Here is a 20,419-nt window from a genome sequence, read left to right as displayed (position 1 = left end):
CAAAACATTACCTTCAAACATTTTCATCTCTTCAGTGAGCTGCTTCCAGAGGTCATGCATTATTTGATCTTTCTCTTTTACACTTACACCTGATCACCAAAGTTCCACCACACCATACTTCCAATTGACATTGTCAGCTCATTTGTTTCAGGAGCTCCATCATCTGACAACTGAAAAATTAAATGATTTTCATTTTCATGCAACCAGACAAGTTTACAAGAAAGATGGGGAACTCTCATGTGCAAATCAATAATCATAAACACCAGGCCAGTGACTGTGCAAGAAACACCTGATGCCCCTGGGATCTGTGTGACATGACCAATGTCTAAACTTTTAAGAAACTTGTCAGCATTATCATCTGAGAAACTGAGCTTGGGTAACCTTAAAGTCAACTCTAAGACATTTAATGTTATGTAGCAGCCAGACTTCTTTTTCAGTATTAATAAATTTAACTTTGTGTTTTACAGACAAGATTTATATATTTAAGTGGCACGGACTGTTTCAGTACATCTTCTGAATATTGATGATCATTAATGGCTCTCTCAGAAATACCCTGAAGAGATTGGCCCCTCATAGACCACTTTCATAAATGGCTGCCAGATGAATATTCTTTTGTTTAAATTTAAATTAGCCTTTCTGGCCTCGTTCTCCAGTACAAAATTCAAAAGAATAAATTATCTCAAGCGAGGCCAGAAAGGCTAATTTAAATTTAAAATAAAGAATATTAATCCAGCAGCCATTTATGAAAGTGGTCAAGGGATTCATAGCTTGCATTGGCAGCCAAAAAATCCCATGCCCCATCCAATAGTGTACCTATCGTAGACTAGTTGTTTCGTGGAGCAGTCAGTCGAAAAGCCTGATTTTTCTTTCTTCTGCCACGGAAGTGAAAGGCCATTGCCACTCAATATAAAGAAAAAAGGTTGGGAAGCTTTATCCAATGTGAAATAAATGACTGAAAAAAGCTCTTTAGCATAGAGAAGCACACATAGAAAGTCACGTGCGACGTCGTAAAGATTATAAGACTTACTGGAGGTCTCTAAAGAAGTGTGGGCTCTGAAAAGGCCCTGTTTATCAGGCTAGAAACGTGGAACTTGGGGACCAAGTTAATGCAGCACGGGAAAAGATGCCCAATTGTGTTATAAAAGATGCGATGTCAAGGTTTCCTAACCCTCCAGGCATTCCTTACATGGGGCATAAAAGGGAATAAGGAAATTTCCATACAAATGCCTATGTCAAGGAGAGCAATAAAATATTATAAATAACAATTGAATAAGTTCATGAGACATGTACAGTCAAAAGAAAATTAAAAGGCGGAAACCTCAATAAAACTGCATGGAAATTGCCTTGAGTAATACCTAATACTCATGAATGCTTCAATACTTAGTACTAGCAGTTGTTGTAATTATTCTTCCCTGGTTACCTCACATCTTTTACAAGACATTTGGGCGCCCATTTAAAGTTATCACACGAGGTCAGAATCACTAGCAAGCAGAGTGGACATCAGTTATTTAGATTAAAAAAAGTAGATCAGATGGTTTCCCTTAATTTAAATGTTTTTGAAGTAAGCACCCTGATCTCTGCCGGAAGATTCGGATGCCTGGCATGTTGGTACATCTGCAGAGACAATACTTCTGTATTCAAATTTTCATTCTGCAAGAGAAACAAGTCAATAAGAAAGAGTAAGCATATTGTGCAGAATTAACAACAGCATAACTCTTTTAACCAATCAAGAATGGCTAGTTCCATGTGCATGTTGAAGGTGTCATCCCCATAATGGATCCGCTTAGAAGCATAAAACTAATGAGAATCACTGAATGGAGAGATTCAATCCAGTATGTTTCCCTACACTGCAGAAAGTAACAGATTTTGTGTGGCTTTTTCTGTAACTGGAACATGAATTTTTTGCAACTCTTTCAAGGCCTTTACTGCAACATCGCTAATTTGGAAAAGGCAAACTTTTTCAGGCAAAGAAACGAAAACATACAATAGCATGTGCTAATTAATTACCCGCTCTATGTCCATATATTGAGGTGCCTACAATGGCTTTCCTATATGCAGCTACAGCTTCAGGTCTAGTTAAAACCTTTTGCTCATTAGGTCGCCATTCTGCTTGCACTGTGACTCTGCATGGCAATTGACATGATTTTCCTGAGTCATAAATAAAGAGAATTATAGAAAAACAAATTAATAGATCAGTATTAATAATAGTAAGTATAATGCTTCTGGTTTTCCATTTTTACAGAAAATTGTGTAGTCTTTGAGTCTATGAATTATGCTATGTCTTGTCGGAATTACATAACACAATGTGTTCATAACAACAAAAATTAATAATCATAATTTTTGTTTCGTGAAATCGTTCTTTTGAAGGAGTAACCTGAGAAAAACTCTTTGTACCTTATGACTACTACACATTCTCTCAATAAACAGTCATTCAAATTACCTGTTAATGGTCAGCAACAATCAGCAGATTAGCATGAAATTCTTGCTCGCCGAGTGGACTCTTCCTTGCGCAGAAGTACACATCAGAAATAAATAAACAAAGAAAAAAAAGAATTACTTTAGTCACACTATAAAGGAATTTTCTGTCCTCCATACTCATATTACATCAATGGTAGGATATTATTGAGGACGCAAATGTACTGTACCTTGGGTCTCGGTTAGAAAAGTCAGCAGCTTTTTCGTCATAGGGACTTCACGGCTCACTGCTGAAGTTTCACTATCCCTACTCCAGTTTACGACTCCTAAAACTTTTTTGGTTCTAAACAGAATCAGTAAAAATAAAAATATTTTTACGAATAGCATTGAGTGTATCAAGGTTCAACATATCATACAAAGAGTTGAAAAGCATCTTCCGAGAAAGAAAGGGCTGACACCATCGTGTGTGCAGCTGATCTACTCGAATCATGCCTTGCATCTGTAATAACACACTACAGGAAGAAATGGTAGATATCAAAACATAACATTGAACACATTTCTGTACTCACAAATCTCTCAGGGTTTACAATTTGATATCAGATATTGTATGCTTAGATGTGCTAGTCAGCAGAACTTTGCAGAAGTCTACTAGATCCCATGCATCAAATTGACTGCTTGCAGAGATCCTGGCTTGCAACAAGGAACAATTGAACAAAACTCATGCATGCACCTCCCATACTCTAAGACTGGTGTATAAGTATGTGGCCAAAGACAAAATAAAATTGAAATCAACTTGTACCTCTCCATTTACAACATAACCAGGGGTGTTTTGTCACTTCTTCCTGGGCAGCAGACATGGACTCATTGGAAACCCTATTCACAATGTTTGCATAACAATGCTTTTTCAAGACTGTTGAAGTAATTTAAAAAAGAGGTATCTTAGAATTCAGGTAAGAGAGAAACCAAATAAAAAACTGCTCGGTCCATTTGATGTATTTTTGAGGAGAGATCATCATTTAACTTCCTGTAAACTGTTATTGACTCCCATTTGCTTGCAAGAAGAAATACAACATAGGTGGATTAGAGAAAGTGCCTTGCCAATCTATGAAAAACAGAGGCAGATAAGTGACCAGTTACAACAAAACTCAAGAATACAGAGAGAGCGAATTTCAGAAAATTTCCAGCAGAAAACAAAAAGGTACTTACCTCAAATGTACATAGTACTTTGGAGGAGATCCTCCCATGATAGAGGAGGAGAGCCACTTGAATGAATCTCCACATACACATGAAACTGTTACGGACACAACGTGACTTTGTCGATTGAAGATTAGTAAATCGCAATCAATGAGTTTTCCATAGTAACAGCATGCTGTGGAGAGAGTGTTACAAAAAAAAAAAAAAAATACAGAGTTCGCAGAGCTTCCTCGCTGAAGAGATACACCATGTATATGGGGTCGTTCTCTGCTGAAGGCGCGGTGATCTGCATTCTTTGTGGTGTATGTTCTGCATGTGGAGGGGAAACTGGAGAAGCAGCATCAGAGGAAGGCAAAGAAATACACGAAGATGGAGTGGAAGACGCTAAAGGAAAAGAAAACCGTGTGGTAGATGGTGTAGAAACAAGAGAGGGGTCCGGACTAGCTGTGCTTCCAGTTGATGATAAGCTCAGTTGGCTCGATGTCAGTCCTTTCCTCTCCATTTTCTCCTCAAAGGCTAACAGAAGAGCCTCCATCAGATCCGCATTCTGTGTACTTGAGGTTGTTTTTGTTAGATTTAGCGCACCTTTTGCCATTTTGACGCGTTCCTTGATGCCAAGAAGTCTGCTCTCTTGAGGAAGCTCTCTGTTGAGAGAGAACTGAAGACCTCGATCTGTTGGACGCTTTTTCTTGCGCATAGATGGGTTATTTCCGTCAGCCATAACGCACAAAATTCAAATAAATATCCTTCGAGCAGCGACAGCTAAGAATGTTGTCGAACAACCACTAGAGTTGTGAAATTCTGGCTGCTAGTCGCACTTACTTAGAGCCACTGTCAGCGAAAATTCTGCGCATGCAGTATTTATGACGCCGCTAGTTTCAGTGGGAATAATCTGAAGGCTCAGCCAACCGATGTGTGCAAGGGGCTTGAGGATGTAAGCCGAAGTTACACGGCGCGAGTTTTGAAAAGACAACTGTACGACTGCATAGTCGACCGTAGCTCGCACTTTGAACGGCCGAACGATGTGTTGGTGCCAAATAAAATCCAAATAAGCTAAATTATGGGAATGAGAGTCAACAAGACTCACTATCTTCTAATTTTTGACCAAAAAAAAAAACAAACTTTTAATGTGTCTTCCATGCACACCATTTCACTTATGGTCAGACCGTTGGTCGCAATATTGGATAATTCTTTCATTTCAGCTGAAATCAAGGAGTGAAATGGCACAGAATCCTTCACCTGGACCTGGCCGTCCAAGAAAGTATAATTGTAGGGTTGATCATTGTCCAGTAGCCATTTCACCAGAGGGACTTGACAATAAATCCACTAAGGCTTCTTTGGGCAGAAAAAATTGTAAGCTATGTTATGAGTTTGACAAGAAGCAAATGAAAACCCCCTGGCAGTGTCCAGTTTGTAATATTCCCCTCTGCCTTCAACTTGATCGTAATTGTTTTCATAGGTGGCACACTGCTGAATGTGATCATTTAAGAGATTGATATATTTGAGAGCCTAAGTTTTAACATGTAATTGGGTTTTTTGTTAATTAAACTGCACTTAATTCAGACAATTATCTTTTGTTGTCATTGAGTTTGGGTGTTGTGTGACACTCTATCCAGCTTGCTCATCACAAATTTTATCTTTTTTTGGTGCAACTGAACCTTAGTAAGGTGTATATTGGTAGGGGAAAATACCCTAGCATATTTTACAGAGTTTTCAACTCATTATATTGCCAATGAGGCATTTGAAAGTTGCATATGTTACATAAGTTGTAAAATGAGCATGGAAAGCGTGACAAATTGGATGTCACCTGTCAATCAAATAGAACACTGTTGAAATCTGTGAGATGTTTTAACTTAATTGCAAGACCCTAAACTTACATTCTTGAGTCTAAAATCCCCTTCAGCCACTAAACTCTCGACCACAGGAGAGAAATATTCTCAACTTTTACTTGGTTGAGCATGGCTTTAACTGTATATATGACGTGAGAACTCTGCAGGGGGCCGCCCGTCAATCAAAAAAATTTCTTAGTTGGAAAGAAAATTTTATCTTCTTAAAAACCATATAAAGTTTTGTATACTTCCTCCATTGTTTGTTTCCTGGAAATGGGTTATTTGCTAGTCATCCCAAAAAGCTCAATTAAAAACAAGTTACAATAGGGTTAGGGGGTAAGTTATTTCCGCATACGTTTTAAGGCACCAACTTTTTGTGAGAAGTGTTTCTTTATATGGCAGATGTGCTTCGACCATGACAAACGTAAAGTGAAAACCGAACTTTCGGACTTCAAGCAGGGCGTAGCGACGATTTGACGATTCGATGGCCCGGTAAATATTATGTTCGAGTAACAATGTGTTCAAAAAGTATTGTTTAATAGAAGATTTCGCGTCAAATCGAAGTTTTTTCAGAATTTTCAACATAACGCTGCGCAAATTCTGGCCTTCAAGGCAAGTAAACAACTATCTAAGCATGATGAATTTTACCGCGTGGGCTTTGTACACGTAAGAAATTCGTACGTTTTTCACTTCTAACAGCAAATCAAAAACTGTTTTGAATAAGTCTGCAGTCCCGAAATATTTCTTGGCCATTTTAGTCTTACTTCCTATTGACAGTTTCTATCTAACTTGAGATCTCTTCACTCACGGACAAATTGCATTTTGAAATATGATGATCCACGGGAGGTATAAATAAGAATAACTTCCCAGCATGGCGCGACATTTCAAATACATCATGGGTCACGGGGATAAGTTTTCTCAGTTTATAATCTCTTGGTGCGGTGTGCACAGGGAGTAATCATCATTTCTGAAGATTTACGCCTTAGTAAGGGTCGAGAGATGATATTTAGGAAAATATTCAAATTGTCGAAAATACTATAAACGTAGCAGAATAGAGCAAGGAAATCTTCCAAGATGTAGAGACTTGAGATTGGTTGTAATAGACTCATCACAATTTTCAAAGCTCGCGGAAAAAAGGAAGAAAAATAATTAAACATACCGTATTTCCAAAAGAAAGATCGAAGGCTTAAGAGTCCTTATTTCGTGCTTTGCAACTCAATTATGCGAATCAGTGGGTTCCACTGCCGACAATGAAAATAATATGTATCCGTTAACCGTAAATTGGCCAGAATATCATCATAGAAATCATGTGAAAGACATTGGTAAATTAATTGCCAAAATTGCCAAAAAATTATCTCTCCTTACATTTCATAATGACGAAGAAAAAGCCTCCTTTCCACAGGGTTAGGCTTTTAATTTTGCATTACTGCGCAGGACCCTGTTACGAAAAATTGATACGCTATTTCAAATGCTCCTTGACAAAATGACTGTGTCCTGAGCTCATTTCTTAATGGTAAAAGAAATGCCACCAAAGAAAGCACAAACGCCCTGTGGATTTTTAAAAAATAGAATTGGCCAATGGCTAATACATGTTGCATGGATGGATGTCTGATATATCGGCTCCGCGTGATCAAACGAAATGTAATAATGCAGTGGACACGTTTGGCTCAAAGTATGAATGTCTTGCAGTATCAGTAGCTTTCCTTCTTACCCAAAACATTTCTCACCACTCGAAGATATTGATGATAACGATAATGCGTTTATATCAGCAACGCAGCTGAACGCTCGTTACACAAACTAACTGCCATCATTTGTTGACAGGTACTTGCACAACAACAAGTTGGAGGACTTACCAAAAGAGATATTCATGAACAATACCAACCTAAGATCTCTGTAAGTCAAAAGGGAAGACTATTCCTCCTAATTTTAATCCTGCAGGCAATGTAAAAGAACAATGCACAGGGAAAACGAAAGTGTTGAAGAGATAGTTGTAACAGTTACTACACTGAAATTATCAGACATATTCACCAAAGTTAAAAAAAAATGTACTATTGTTTAAAATAAAATACCGATAGATAAGGCCACACTTTGTAGTCATCAATCAGACAACCGTTATGATATCTGTATATATCAACCCAGTCCACAGGTTCTTAGCCTAGTTACCATGTACTGTAAGTACCATGTAGTACCATGCAGTCATAAAATACATTCTGCTGCATAAAATTGCCTTATGGGTAAAACCTTAGTACTCCGGACACCCCTCTAAACCGGACAGTTCCTCCGGTCCCAACGGCGTCCGGTTTTGAGAGGTTCCACTGTGATTGCTCATTATTAGAGTGTGTCAGAAATTTTCGTCAGGAAATATAAGAAAATACACTTGCATAAATGTGCCCTCGGAAATTGAAAATAAATCATGGGTCGCGGGGATAAGTTTCCTCATTTTATGATCTCTTGGTGTGGTGTGCCAGGGGAGTAATCATCATTTGTGAAGATTTAGTCCTTAGTAAGGTTCGAGAGATGATATTTAGGAAAATATTCAAATTATTGAAAATACTATAACGTTAGAGTCCTTATTTCGTGTTTTGCAACTCAATTATGCGAATTAATATGATGCTGGTGCTAAAAATGAAAAAAAAAAATTATCCCGTTAACCATGAATTAGTCAAAATATCAACCGTTAGCCGTAAAGGCCATCACCCCGTATCAATTATGCACAATTCTTGAAAAGCCAATGAGGTTTCGATTAACTTTATAGTAGGAAAGATTCATGGGCAAAGTTTTAACGAAATCGATTTTTGGACTCGAAATGACCCGGACCACTTCTTCTAACTGGGTGAATTGTACATCTTTATAAAGCCGCACCTACACTTAAAACTAGGAAATTCTAAAAAACATGCAATAGCTGAGAAAAATTCGTTCGCAACATACATCATCATAGAGTACAGATGAAAGACATTTGTAACTTAATTGCAAAAATTGCGAAAATATGATCTTTCCTTACATTTCATAATGGCAAAGAAAAAGCCTCCTTTCCACAGGGTTAAGCTTTTTATTTTGCATGACTGCGCAGCGCCTTATTACGAAAAATTGATACGCTATTTCAGAGGCTCCTTGACAAAAAGAAAGGGAAGAAGGAAAGCTTCTGAATTACACTTTTTTCTGACTCTTCAGTTACAGTGTAACCAGGACTTGGTTACCTTGTTTCCTTTTGTTACAAGTTATTTTGAAGTTTTCTAAGCTTTTTACTTCTAAGTTTTAATTTGACATGGGACGGTGGGAACATTCAACGTATTCGAAAGGTCTTCAATATTGAACCAGAAATATTTTGTTAAGATTTAGATGAAAACTTAAAAAAAATTGTTTAAAACCAATAGCGGAAAGAATAGGATAGAATAGAATATGGTAGCAGCCTTATCTAAAACATTCAAACTTTCAGCTTATTCCGATTTCGACAAATCCGTGTGCGAATAATCCTACTTATCCACCTTTAAAAATGAACATCACTAATCATAAAATATGCAAAGTTTGTCCAATAGAGCTTGAATGCAAGACTACTATGTCAGGTTTCTTTTGATTTTTAAAAGCTCCAGCTGATTTCTCAACAGAGATACATATTTTATTCCGGCCTCCTGTCTTTGGAAATAAGCCTGATCGTATCATATGAATCTGTGCGTGCACAATAAAACAACTTTTATGTAATCTTTAACAAACTATTTTCAATATAAGTTTTATATGACTAATCCAATATTTCCCACTCAAAACCATTGCTGTTAATTTACTCACCCCTTATCCCCTACGCGAAATTTACGAATTTTGTTGATCTGAAAAAAGTGCTGAAGATTTTGGAGGAGGTACAAATCCTGTGTACTGGTCCTTCCTAAATCCAGACTCCATGTTCTAGTGTCTCTAAAGCACGTTTCTTTATCTCAATTAAGTAACAAAATACCGTTGGTGAACACCTCAGCTCTTTTCTCTGCACATTATCACAAAATACAGGAAGGTGTTAGATAACTCACGAACCCCTTATTCTCTAAGGCCTTTATAGAGGACATCCGGTTCCTTATAACCGTACTTGAATTTTATCATTTACTGTTGTTTATATTTCTGTTAAAATGGATTAAGGGATGCGCTAGAATTAGGGTGCAATAGGGGTCTGGTGTGTTGTTTCCATTTCGTCCTTTTTCCAAGTCTTTTCGTTGAAAATTGTTTTTAAAATCTAATAGAAATATTTTGTGGATGAGAAAAGTGTACAATATTGAACAGGAAGAAACTCCTTTTTTCAAAAAATTGAGGTGATAACTTCGGATATAAATACAAAGAAAGTAATAAAATAGCATCATTCTAAACAAACTTTTACATGATGAGCGACTTTGGCCGAATCTTTTCTTAGATCAAATGAAACTTAATTACTTAAGAGCGGCCCACCCGAAATAGCGCCTGGAGGTGTGCAATATGACAAAATTGAAAATACCCTAGCTTTGGCAGAATATACGTCTGGATGAATTATATCTAGACAAAATACTTTAAGTTCCATTGCATTTTGATTTTACCCCAACGGCGGTAAAATCGATTCGGTGGCTCTCATGTCAGCTTCACTAGGTCTAGATAAACAATATTTGAACTTCGCTTGAAAATAAACCGAACCATAAGTGTGACCAACGATTTTCTCAATGGAAAGAACGCGTATTTAGGAACAGTCTGAAGCGTTATTTGTCCAAATCCGTCGCGAACTAAGTTTTTGGGTAATTTTTTTTTTTTTTTCATTATTCCACTCATTTAGGTGGACAAAGTAATGGCAAGACATCCTTTTGTTTGAAAAAAAAGCAGTCTCCTCTTCAAGAAAAGACAGAAAAAATCGTTTAAGAAGAGAAGTTGCATCCATTGCCAAAAAACACGCAGATCTTTTTTACTTTTTAAGTTGAAGGATTGTGAGTACTTTTCAGCACCACTGCAAAGTTTTGCGCCGTATACAGTACGGCAGGTGCGTATTTACAGAGGGAAGGCACGCGCCTCTCGACAAGGCAAAGATGCCTTTGAAAAACATCAGGAAGGATCTAGTGCACAGAACTATATTGCCAATTCTGAGATTTCAGAGTAAAGAATTCAGGAGTTACCGCAGAGCTGGGCATTGTGATCTTCGAGAAAGGCTTTCCATTTTAGTGCTAAGCAGAAGGCCTTCCTAGAAGACAAATTTAAAATAGGAGAACACACTGGAATCATAGCAGATCCTGCAGAGGTGGCTCAGGATATGGGGCATGGAAATCATGAATATTGAGCCGCAGATCAGTCATTGTAGATGAATTCCTAGCACCCAAGCAAATGATGGTCAGTTGCCCAGGGTTCTCCTCCCGCAACTCTGATGCGCGCTGGCGGAGAAATCGTCAGCGGCAGTTGGCACGAAAAGTAAAGGCCTATTCAAAAGTGGCGGCAAATAATGACAGTGCGAACACATCAAACAAACTAAGTTTAAGGCATTTAGGCATGAAGGATGAGACAGAGAGAGGAGACCGGTTTTGGAATACCAAGATGAAGTTTTTATACGGAGAAACAATGCGTAAGGAGGGTTCGTTTGGCAGAAAATAAATGCAACTATGGGATGAGAGACCGTGAATGGTGAGAAAATCACGCTCAGTTTCCAAAGGCTCGACACAGCAGAGAAATTTGGTCTCCGGCGACATTTAAGGGAGAGAAGTTTCTCAAGAAGCGGCACTTGGAGAAAATTCCTGAGGATGGTCGCGTGCTTCAAAGTTACAGCGGCGAGTCAAATATCGTTGTCACGCAAACTACGCAACTTCAAATTATCTATTCAGTAAAACATTAAAGGGTAACAACCTTATTTTACGTGCTGCGCTATGATCGAGAAGAATTTGGTAAAGACTCAAATTTACAAAAGCCATTGAATTTGAATACGATCTAGCTTAACAATTAATTAGGTAACAGCAAGACTTGCAAATGTTTGGTAAGACCTTGTCACGAAACTTTCATATAGCAAAAGAATGACAAATCTGAATGTAATTTGAAACAAAGTTCTGAAGGAGATATATTTATTAATACAAGCAAATATTTTAAAACTTAATCTTTTATATCTTGTAGAAAGAAATACACTGGAGTAAATAAATAGAAGTATGGTTTTACCTAAACCTACCAGCTAAAAGCTTGTTTATTATTTGACTAACAATGATGTCTGATTCGTCTATGCAATTATCCTATCAGTATAGAGAATTACTCCTTTTAAATACAAATCTCATTTATCTGTGTAATGTCAAGCCTTCTTTAAAAAAAAAAAATGGTAATAGGAGGAGGGTGAAAAAAGGATTTGTAAAGAATCAAGTTGTTCTCAGAGCTAAAGAGATCGAATTTGTCTCAATTTATATATATTGACACAGATTATAGCTTGTTATCCTCTCTGGTGCCTTGAGATGTCAGACTACATGACGAGCTTTGCCCACCAAAAAAATTTATGCAAATTAGGCTAAGCCGGATCTGAGTTCCGCCTGGCAATTATTAACTGTAAGAGAAGATCTCAGTTCGCGCCCACAGCACGTACAAGGTGTTGCGGCTGAAGTTTCTGTAATTACTTTTTGGCACTTTTCGGCGTCAAAATTGCATAGTTTGGGTAACCCAAAACCCTTAAGCTGACCTTTCTTGTCATGACACGAATGTTTTCCAGAAAGGGACACGCGGTAATGTCGGTGTCTCTCGTGTGCAGGCATCTTTCCAGGTAAAACCCTCGCGTGGAATCAACTCATGTTTAATTTAACGCTCCTTTTATGCGCACAATGTAAGCCAAAGCAATTTTATAGTTAAACGTAAAGATCAGAATATTTTCTTCTAAGGATGATAAATGATCGACGGTGAACTCAATTATACGTTGAAGAAAATGCAAAACAGCATAACATGTAAAAGAGGAAATTTGGAAAAATACGAAGTTACGGAAACCATGAAAATCTTCGATTTTTAAGAAAGGAAATTTTTATAATTCCAAGCTAAGTAAGCTTTTCTAGTGTTTCATTCTTTAAGGCTTTGTGTAGAGCGGGGCCTTTGTTTTATAAACCGTAAAACTTAGTGACAAGTCGAAAGGGCTCGCTCTTGGTTATGATACCAAAGAGTAGAGGGACACCATGGTGATCTTCCAGGTGTTTGATCATCGTCGCCGCTCGTGGTGTACTTCGCTACTTAGGTGAGCGAGATCGACGTTCTTCCTCTCTTTAATTCTGACAGCTGTGTGAAAGACCTGATCCTTACAATGAAAAACGGTCGATTGTGCTTTTTCAGTGGCGGCTTTAACGCTCGTCCATATTCAGCGCTTATCCTAACCATGCATGGCATCTTTAGCTATCTACAAGACACGCTGCGATTCGTCCATGTTCAACACAACAACTGCGCTAGTGAGATAGAGAATCGAAAGATCACATTGTTGCGCTCGAGGCAGAGTGCGCTAAGTTTGTCAAGTTCTACAATGGACAACAGATCGTACGGCCTCCCGCAAGAATAAGGACAAGGTCTATCAGTTACAAGCAATGGATAAGTGGAATTGTAAAAAGTTTTAATTCGTCCGTGCATCGAAAGGCCGATGGTATGTAATTTTGCTCTTTTCCGTTGTTCACACACTCGAATAGCTGTTAAAGTTAAATTTAATTGCGGGTTGTGCAGTCAAAATGTAACGTCGCCCAACATGGTTTTAGTTAAACCAGTGTCTTCTGAGGCGCTTCCACCAAAATAATTTATAAGGGAACAACAGCGCTAACCGATTTAATATCTTCTCAAGAACATGTGAGAGTCTATTAAAACGCAGAAATTAAAAATAGTAAGAATTGGTGGTTCATGTTAAAAATCATTAAAGAACAGTTCTCAGTTTGGCTCGATAGTGCTGTCACTTTGCACTAGTTGCTCATAGTGACTTACTCATTACTTTCAGTATTTGTTCGAGGTTTTCTTCGACGAAATAGGGGACATACAAGAAATCGCAATTCACCTCTAATACAAAAATAATAAGCTCTTCTCCCAATTGGACACCAGATATGACTGCGTAGTAATAATTGCGTAGTACGCGAAGTTGCAGTGTGAGAAAAATGAGTGAGGAAAATAATTCTAAGTGCTGTACAGCGCGGTTTTTAACATAGATTACCTAGCTAAATGACCTGCTTGTCTCAGATATTTATGATAATATAGGAAGGTCCCCAAGGAATACTAATAACCCGGCGTGTAATTTTGTGATTGACAAAACCTGATAACTCAGGTTTATGTTTGAAAGGGCAAATCATTTAGTACATTTCACTCCAGAAGTAAATAATCTCTTAACTTTCGTAATTATTATTTTGGTTTCAGGCAAATGGTGTCGAGTTGAAAGATACTAAGTTCCTGAAACATACATCCAAGCTTTGTTAGCAGGCATGCCGAATGCCTTTATAAACGTGCGAGGGTAAAAATACATTTGCGGCCCCCTGTATGGAGAGAAAAATCCAAAGTTTTTTATTACAGGGATGGTAGAGTGAATGATGTTATTTCTGGTCTGAGTCATCAAAGTTCTGTACCATTAGAGTTAAGAAAAGCTATCGGGGGAATATGGAGGTTGCTGCAAGTAGTAGCTGTTAAACTCTCAACAAGCATTACAGGCAGCCAATTAAAGAGCATGGGGCAAGAAATCAAGCACGATTCTCACCCAGTAAACTAAAATGGTTGTTGGAAATTGAGATGGATGAGCAACCAGAGAATTTGAAGTAATCTGGTGGCCTGATCTTTTCTCAGGCACTAAAAATGGGAAACTGACCTTGCGATTTTATGTTCCTAAAGTGATACTTTGATTTCAATGATGTGTAGTACACAGTCTAGTTGACTTGTTCGTCATGTTTCCATAAATTTAATAGCTGTTTCTTGGCAGTTTTTGTAAGTTTGTTTTAAAAAACGATAAAATGTGTTTTGCATTTAGAGGAACAAACTTGTCTGTAGAAGGCTAAGATTAAACCCTGAATACAGCAAAATGACCCTGTAATATTAATGCAATTCATGTCTAGCTGGGCGCACTATACTCTGATGCCCTTCATTCTGTTGTAACCAAATTCAGAGGAAAAAAAAACACCTGGAGAAACTCTTAGAGGGATAATATCTGTGGACTTTCACCATTTCTATGGTCATCAGGAATGACAGAATAAAGCAGTAACTGTTCACAAAGTCTTAATTCACTTAAGTGAAAGAATAATGAGTTGGAGGGAACTATAGATCATTTTTTTCCAAGCATCTCTAATAATTCATGATGGAAATAATAATAACATTGATAACAATAATAATGATAATAATGATAATAATAATAATAACAATGATAACAATAATAATGATAATAATAATAATAATAATAATGATAAAAATATTTACAATAGTTAGAGAAATAATGTTCATTATCCTGATGGTTATAATTCCTATGATTATTTCCATTAATCTAATCATTATTATTATCATTCATATTACTATTATGATTATTTCAATGTTTATCTATGAACAAAATAGTGTTATTGTTAGTCTAGCTGAATGAGTATCCAAGTGATTGAAACTGGGGCAAAAACAAATTAAGAAAAGACAGAAAAACTCCGAAAACTGTTCCGGACTGCAATTCTTGAGCTGGCTCATTGTGAAAGGTTTTGGGACTTCATTAAGCTAGTGCTGTCTGTAGTGGGCCCTGTGTCAAAGAGAGAAGAGTAGCAGCTGAATTAATAATAATAATACTAAGGACAATGATAGCATTGATTGACCAAAGTCACCCTATGACTAATAACACATGATACGTGACAAACAGCATAAGCAATACACTTTTCAAAACAAAAAGAGCAAGCTAAAACTGCCATCAGATAAAAATAACTGTCCATAAAAGACTGACAGCATAGAGCTGAAAAAAAAAATAGGGACTGGTTCTGCCATCAGATAACAACAGTCCATAGACTGACTACCCAAGAGAAACAGAACAGATCGGTGGTTCTGCCATCAGATAACAACAGCCCATAATGGACTGACTACCCAAGAGAAACAGATCCACCTGTTAGTTCTGCCATCAGATAACAACAGTCCATGGACTAACTACCCAAGAGAAACAGAACTAGGCAGGTGGTTTTGAATCAGAAAACAACTATTTAAGACCTCTGTACAATGTGTCTTAGAAAATCTTCTGCATTCTAACAATCTATTGAGGAGACAAACTATCAGAAACACTTGAATTTCTATTTGGGGGGAGGGGGGAGGAATTAAATGAAAATCTACTTGCCTCAGCATGCCATCCTCACTGAGCAGCCTATTTCAATTTGAAAATGATGATCACAATCATAAAGATAATGATAATGATAACAATAACAAATCATTGTTATTATCATTTTTATTACTATTATGATTATTTCAATGTTTATCTATGAACAAAATGGTGTTATTGTTAGTCTAGCTGAATGAGTATCCAAGTAATTGAAACTGCTACAAAATAATCTCAAGAAAAGCCAGGAAAACCCCAAAGACTGTTCAGGACTGCAATTCTTGAGTTGGCTCATTGTGAAAGGTTTTGGGACTTCATTAAGCTAGTGCTGTCTGTAGTGGGCCCTGTGGCAAAGAGAGAAGAGTAGCAGCTGAATTAACAATTATAATAATAATGAAGACAATAATAGCATTGATTGACCAAAGTGCCTCCGACTAATAACAGATGATGCATGACAAACAGAATAAGCAACACATTTTTCAAAACAAAAAGAGCGAGCTAAAACTGCCATCAGATAAAAATAACTGTCCATAAAAGACTGACAGCATAGAGCTGAAAAAAATAGGGACTGGTTCTGCCATCAGATAACAACAGTCCATAGACTGACTACCCAAGAGAAACAGAACAGATTGGTGGTTCTGCCATCAGATAACAACAGCCCATAAATGGACTGACTACCCAAGAGAAACAGATCCACCTGTTAGTTCTGCCATCAGATAACAACAGTCCATGGACTAACTACCCAAGAGAAACAGAACTAGGCAGGTGGTTTTGAATCAGAAAACAACTACTTAAGACAAGCCCTCTGAACAATGTGTCTTAGAAAATCTTCTGCATTCTAACAATCTATTGAAGAGAAAAACTATCAGAAACACTTGAATTTCTAATTGGGGGGAGGGGGGGTAAATAAATGAAAATCTACTTGCCTCAGCATGCCATCCTCATTGAGCAGCCTATTTCATTTTGAAAATGATTCAATGACAATCATAAAGATAATGATAACAATAACAAAATCATTAATAATAATGATAATTATAATAATCATAACAATAACTACAATGACAAAGTCCGTGTTAGTCTGGCCTCTACCTTGCAGAAAATACAGCCCACCAACTGAAGCTGAATTCTTTAAAGGCATTGTATTGCAATTGGTCATTGAGACACTCAAGCCACCTCACCACGACAAGGTACGAACATTGAGGTGGAAAAAAGGGTCTGTAAAAATTGACTCCATGCTGATTCGAGATGAGAAATCTGTGTTCGAAGCTTCTTCAGTTCCACTCCAAGGGAATTTACTCTAGCTGATCTTTCGGTAAGTTAGGAAGCGAGCTCTTCGGAGTCGTGACTGAGTTTGGCGCCAAAAGATTAATTTTTCGCGCCTTCGGGCTCAAAGTCTAGCGTGGCGGAGTTCACCAGATTTACGATAGTCATAAATCCCGCAGATTTAATAAGTTCGTCGGGGATTGTTTATTACGAAGAAGATAGACCAGCTATTAGACAGAACGTGAACACAACGTGAACGAGGTCGGGAATCCTGGCTAACCTCACTACTCCGAAAGATGAGTTGGCTGGCTGAAGTTCCCGTGTCGCCACACTTTGGATTTCGTCGGGAAATATCTTAAATACATCGCATATGAAATATTTACGAAAAGGAACGTCACATACCTCTTTCAAAAGTAGATACCAATGCTTGCAAGGGTCAAGTGTGGCACTTGTAATCCTGCAAAGACTCTGCGTGGTTAAGTTAGCCGGTGGAAAGCCGCACGTCGAAAATCCGACTGCCTCTATGACTTCATTTCGAATGGTTTCGAAATCGAAAACATGATGCTTTTCGACATTTCGACATGAAAAATCTCGTCGAGGTTTAATACTATAATATTGGTAAGAATTTAACCAGGATACGAGGCCAAGTCGTGCGACCGCCACAGGTTTTGTACCAAAACAATAACATCGTGTACTACGATCGCAAAGCGTGAACACTGATCGATCCACCAAGTGACGCAATACTGGAAATTCGATACGGTTGTTATTCAGGTCGTGCGGCACATGAAAATTGCGATATCTTTTGTTACTGTTTTATGGCAAACCATACCTAAATAATCATACCTAAATAATCGAAAGAGAGGCTTTTCGAATACGGCGCCTCGCCGGTATTGTGTTTTCTGTGAAAAGGAAGGATCTTTGATAGACTACGTGATTAAAAATGTCGTTATAAGGAAACAGGCAGAAACAGAGAAAACGCAGTATTGTATGACCATTACGCGCACAACAAACTTCATTTCATTTCATGATTTTGATTTTCATCGCCAACAGATGACCCCGCGTTAACTCGCACGCAATCGCGTATCTCTCGTGGATTCGTCGGCGCTAATCTGTATAATTACATTGTGGTGTAATTAATGTGATGACATCCACCCAACGCCTTCTTCCCCAAACCTCGGCATCAGTTTACGATGCCTGCTGAGAATTTTTTTCTTGAGCAAAGCTCGTCATGATGGAGATATCAGGTCAATGACAACATTGGTTTGATGAAGTGTATGTTTTAGGCCCTGGTATCATGTAGTACATGAGGAATAGATTCAAGCACATTTTCTCTCTGAAATTTGTTGTCAAATACTATGTAATTGACACTACATTTACTAAATTTTGACAGGTCCGTGAGCAACAACCATTTGAAGAAATTACCATCAGGCATTTTCAGTCACAATACCCAGCTGAGTTGGCTGTAAGTTTGGAGTCTCTCTTAATATTGGTGTAAGAAGAACAATTCAAATCCCACCTTCAAAACAGACATTTGAATGCGTGTGTTATATTGCATATTTGATGTATATTAGTGGTCATGTCCCGAGTAAAGCCGTACTAAACATAGACTAAGAAATTTGTTTCTAAAACAGGCATTGTATTCGTTCGCAAAAATGGATTATCGAGGAAAAATTTGTAAGGGAGTTTGTTGAGGGATCATTCTAGGGTCAAGTTTACCGTTAGACCTTTTCCCTCTTCCTTAAGTAGTCTCGTTATCAAGTCAAGAATGTTCTATGTAGTTCAGTGTTCAAGGCTGTGTTTCAGTCTTCTTCTGTTTATCCATCTTTGCACGAACAAATGAAAAAGCACAAACAAACAAAAAACAAAACAAAAAAAAACAAAAAAAAAAAGAAAAAAAAAAGAAAAAGCAGCTTATATAGTGACACCTATAGTGACAACCCAGCTTAAATGAGCCAGTCATTTCACTTACAGTGCAATAACTGTAAACGATGATGTCATTTCCCTTTATTTCTTTCCAAGCGTCTATGAAACATTACCATGGTATACGCGAAATTTACAAATTATTTGGATGTGAAAAAAATGTTCAAGACTTAGGAGCTAGGGGTACGAATCCCGTGTACTAGTCCTTCCTAAATCCAGACCCCCCCCTTCCAGTGTCTCCGAACCATGTTTCTTTAGCTCAATGAAGTAACAAAATACCAGTGGTGAACGATTCAGCTCTCTTCTCTGCACATTATCACAAAATACAGGAGGATGTTAGATAACTCACGACCCCCACCGATTCTTTAAGGCCTTTGCTGAGACTCCCGGTTCCTTATAACCGTACTTCAATTTGACTATTTACTGTTGTTTATATTTCTGTTAAACTGGATTAAGGGATGTGCTACAATTAGGGTGCAATGGGGGTCTGGTGTGTTGTTTCTATTTTGTCCTTTTTTCAAGTCTTTTAGATGAAAATTGTTTTTAAAATCTGATAGAAATATTTTTTGGATGAGAAAAGTGTACAACATTGAACAGGAAGAGGCTCCTTTTTTCAGAAATTTGAAGTGATAACTTCGGATATAAATATAAAGAAAGTAATAAAATAACGTCATTCTAAACAAACTTTTACATGGTGAGCGACTTTGGCCGAATTTTTTCGTACATCAAATTAAACTTAATTACTTAAGAGCGGCCCTCCCTAAATAGCGCCTGGAGGTGTGCAATATGAAAAAATTGAAAATCCCCTAGCCGTCTGGATAAATTATATTTAGACAAAATACTTTAAGTTCCATTGCATTTTGATTTTGCGCGAACGGCGGTAAAATCGATTTGATGGCTCTCATGTCAGCTTCAGTAGGTCTAGATAACCAATAATTTGAACCTCATTTTACGTGCTGCGCTATGATCGAGAAGGATTTGGAAAAGACTCAAATTTACAAAAGCTATTGAATTTGAATACGATCTAGCCTCACAATTAATTAGGTAACAGCAAGACTTGCTAATGTTTAGTAAGACCTTAATGTCACGAAACTTTCATACAGCAACAGAATGACAACCCTGAATGTAATATGAAGCAAAGTTCTGAAGGAAATATGTTTATTAATACAAGCATATACTTTAAAATTTAATCTTCATATCTTGTAGAAAGAAATACACTGAAGTAAATAAATAAAAGTATGGTTTTACCTTAACATAACAGCTAAAAGCTTCTTAATTATTTGACTAATAATGACGTCTGATTGATCTATGCAATTATCCTATCAGTATAGAGAATTACTCCTTTTAAATAAAATTTTATTATCTTTGTATACTTCATCCTGCTCTTAAAAACTATCAAGCTGCAACCGTTTGTACCTTTTATTTAAGACAAATCCATTACTAAAACAAATGCATTGTGTCAACATAACAAGCAAAATGCTGAGTCATTAGTTATTAACCCTTTGACCCCTAACAGTGACCAGTATCTAATTTCTTCTTACAATATTAATCCCAAATTAAACATAAA

General features: G+C 37.4%; 3 long non-coding RNA genes and 1 pseudogene across 3 annotated transcripts; 1 reads left to right on the top strand and 3 right to left on the bottom strand.

Moving 5' to 3' along the window:
* Nucleotides 1-11: 11 nt before the first annotated feature.
* Nucleotides 12-1,848, bottom strand: LOC148737377 (uncharacterized). Its single transcript, XR_015997406.1, has 2 exons — nucleotides 1,570-1,848; nucleotides 12-170 (listed from the first exon to the last, which is right to left on the bottom strand). It is a non-coding gene; the product is annotated as an uncharacterized LOC148737377 (long non-coding RNA).
* A 771-nt stretch (nucleotides 1,849-2,619) lies between these two features.
* LOC148737376 (uncharacterized) lies at nucleotides 2,620-5,855 on the bottom strand (annotated as a pseudogene).
* A 6,945-nt stretch (nucleotides 5,856-12,800) lies between these two features.
* Nucleotides 12,801-14,609, top strand: LOC148737375 (uncharacterized). Its single transcript, XR_015997405.1, has 2 exons — nucleotides 12,801-13,014; nucleotides 13,767-14,609. It is a non-coding gene; the product is annotated as an uncharacterized LOC148737375 (long non-coding RNA).
* Nucleotides 14,410-17,737, bottom strand: LOC148737374 (uncharacterized). The gene is made up of 2 exons (XR_015997408.1): nucleotides 17,335-17,737; nucleotides 14,410-16,622 (listed from the first exon to the last, which is right to left on the bottom strand). It is a non-coding gene; the product is annotated as an uncharacterized LOC148737374 (long non-coding RNA).
* Between the last annotated feature and the right edge of the window lie 2,682 nt (nucleotides 17,738-20,419).

The sequence above is a fragment of the Stylophora pistillata genome, chromosome 2 (assembly GCF_964205215.1).
Source record: "Stylophora pistillata chromosome 2, jaStyPist1.2, whole genome shotgun sequence".
In the NCBI taxonomy this organism is placed as follows: Eukaryota; Metazoa; Cnidaria; class Anthozoa; order Scleractinia; family Pocilloporidae; genus Stylophora; species Stylophora pistillata.
Note: the sequence above shows the minus strand (reverse complement) of the source record. Positions and strands in the feature narration are given on the sequence as shown.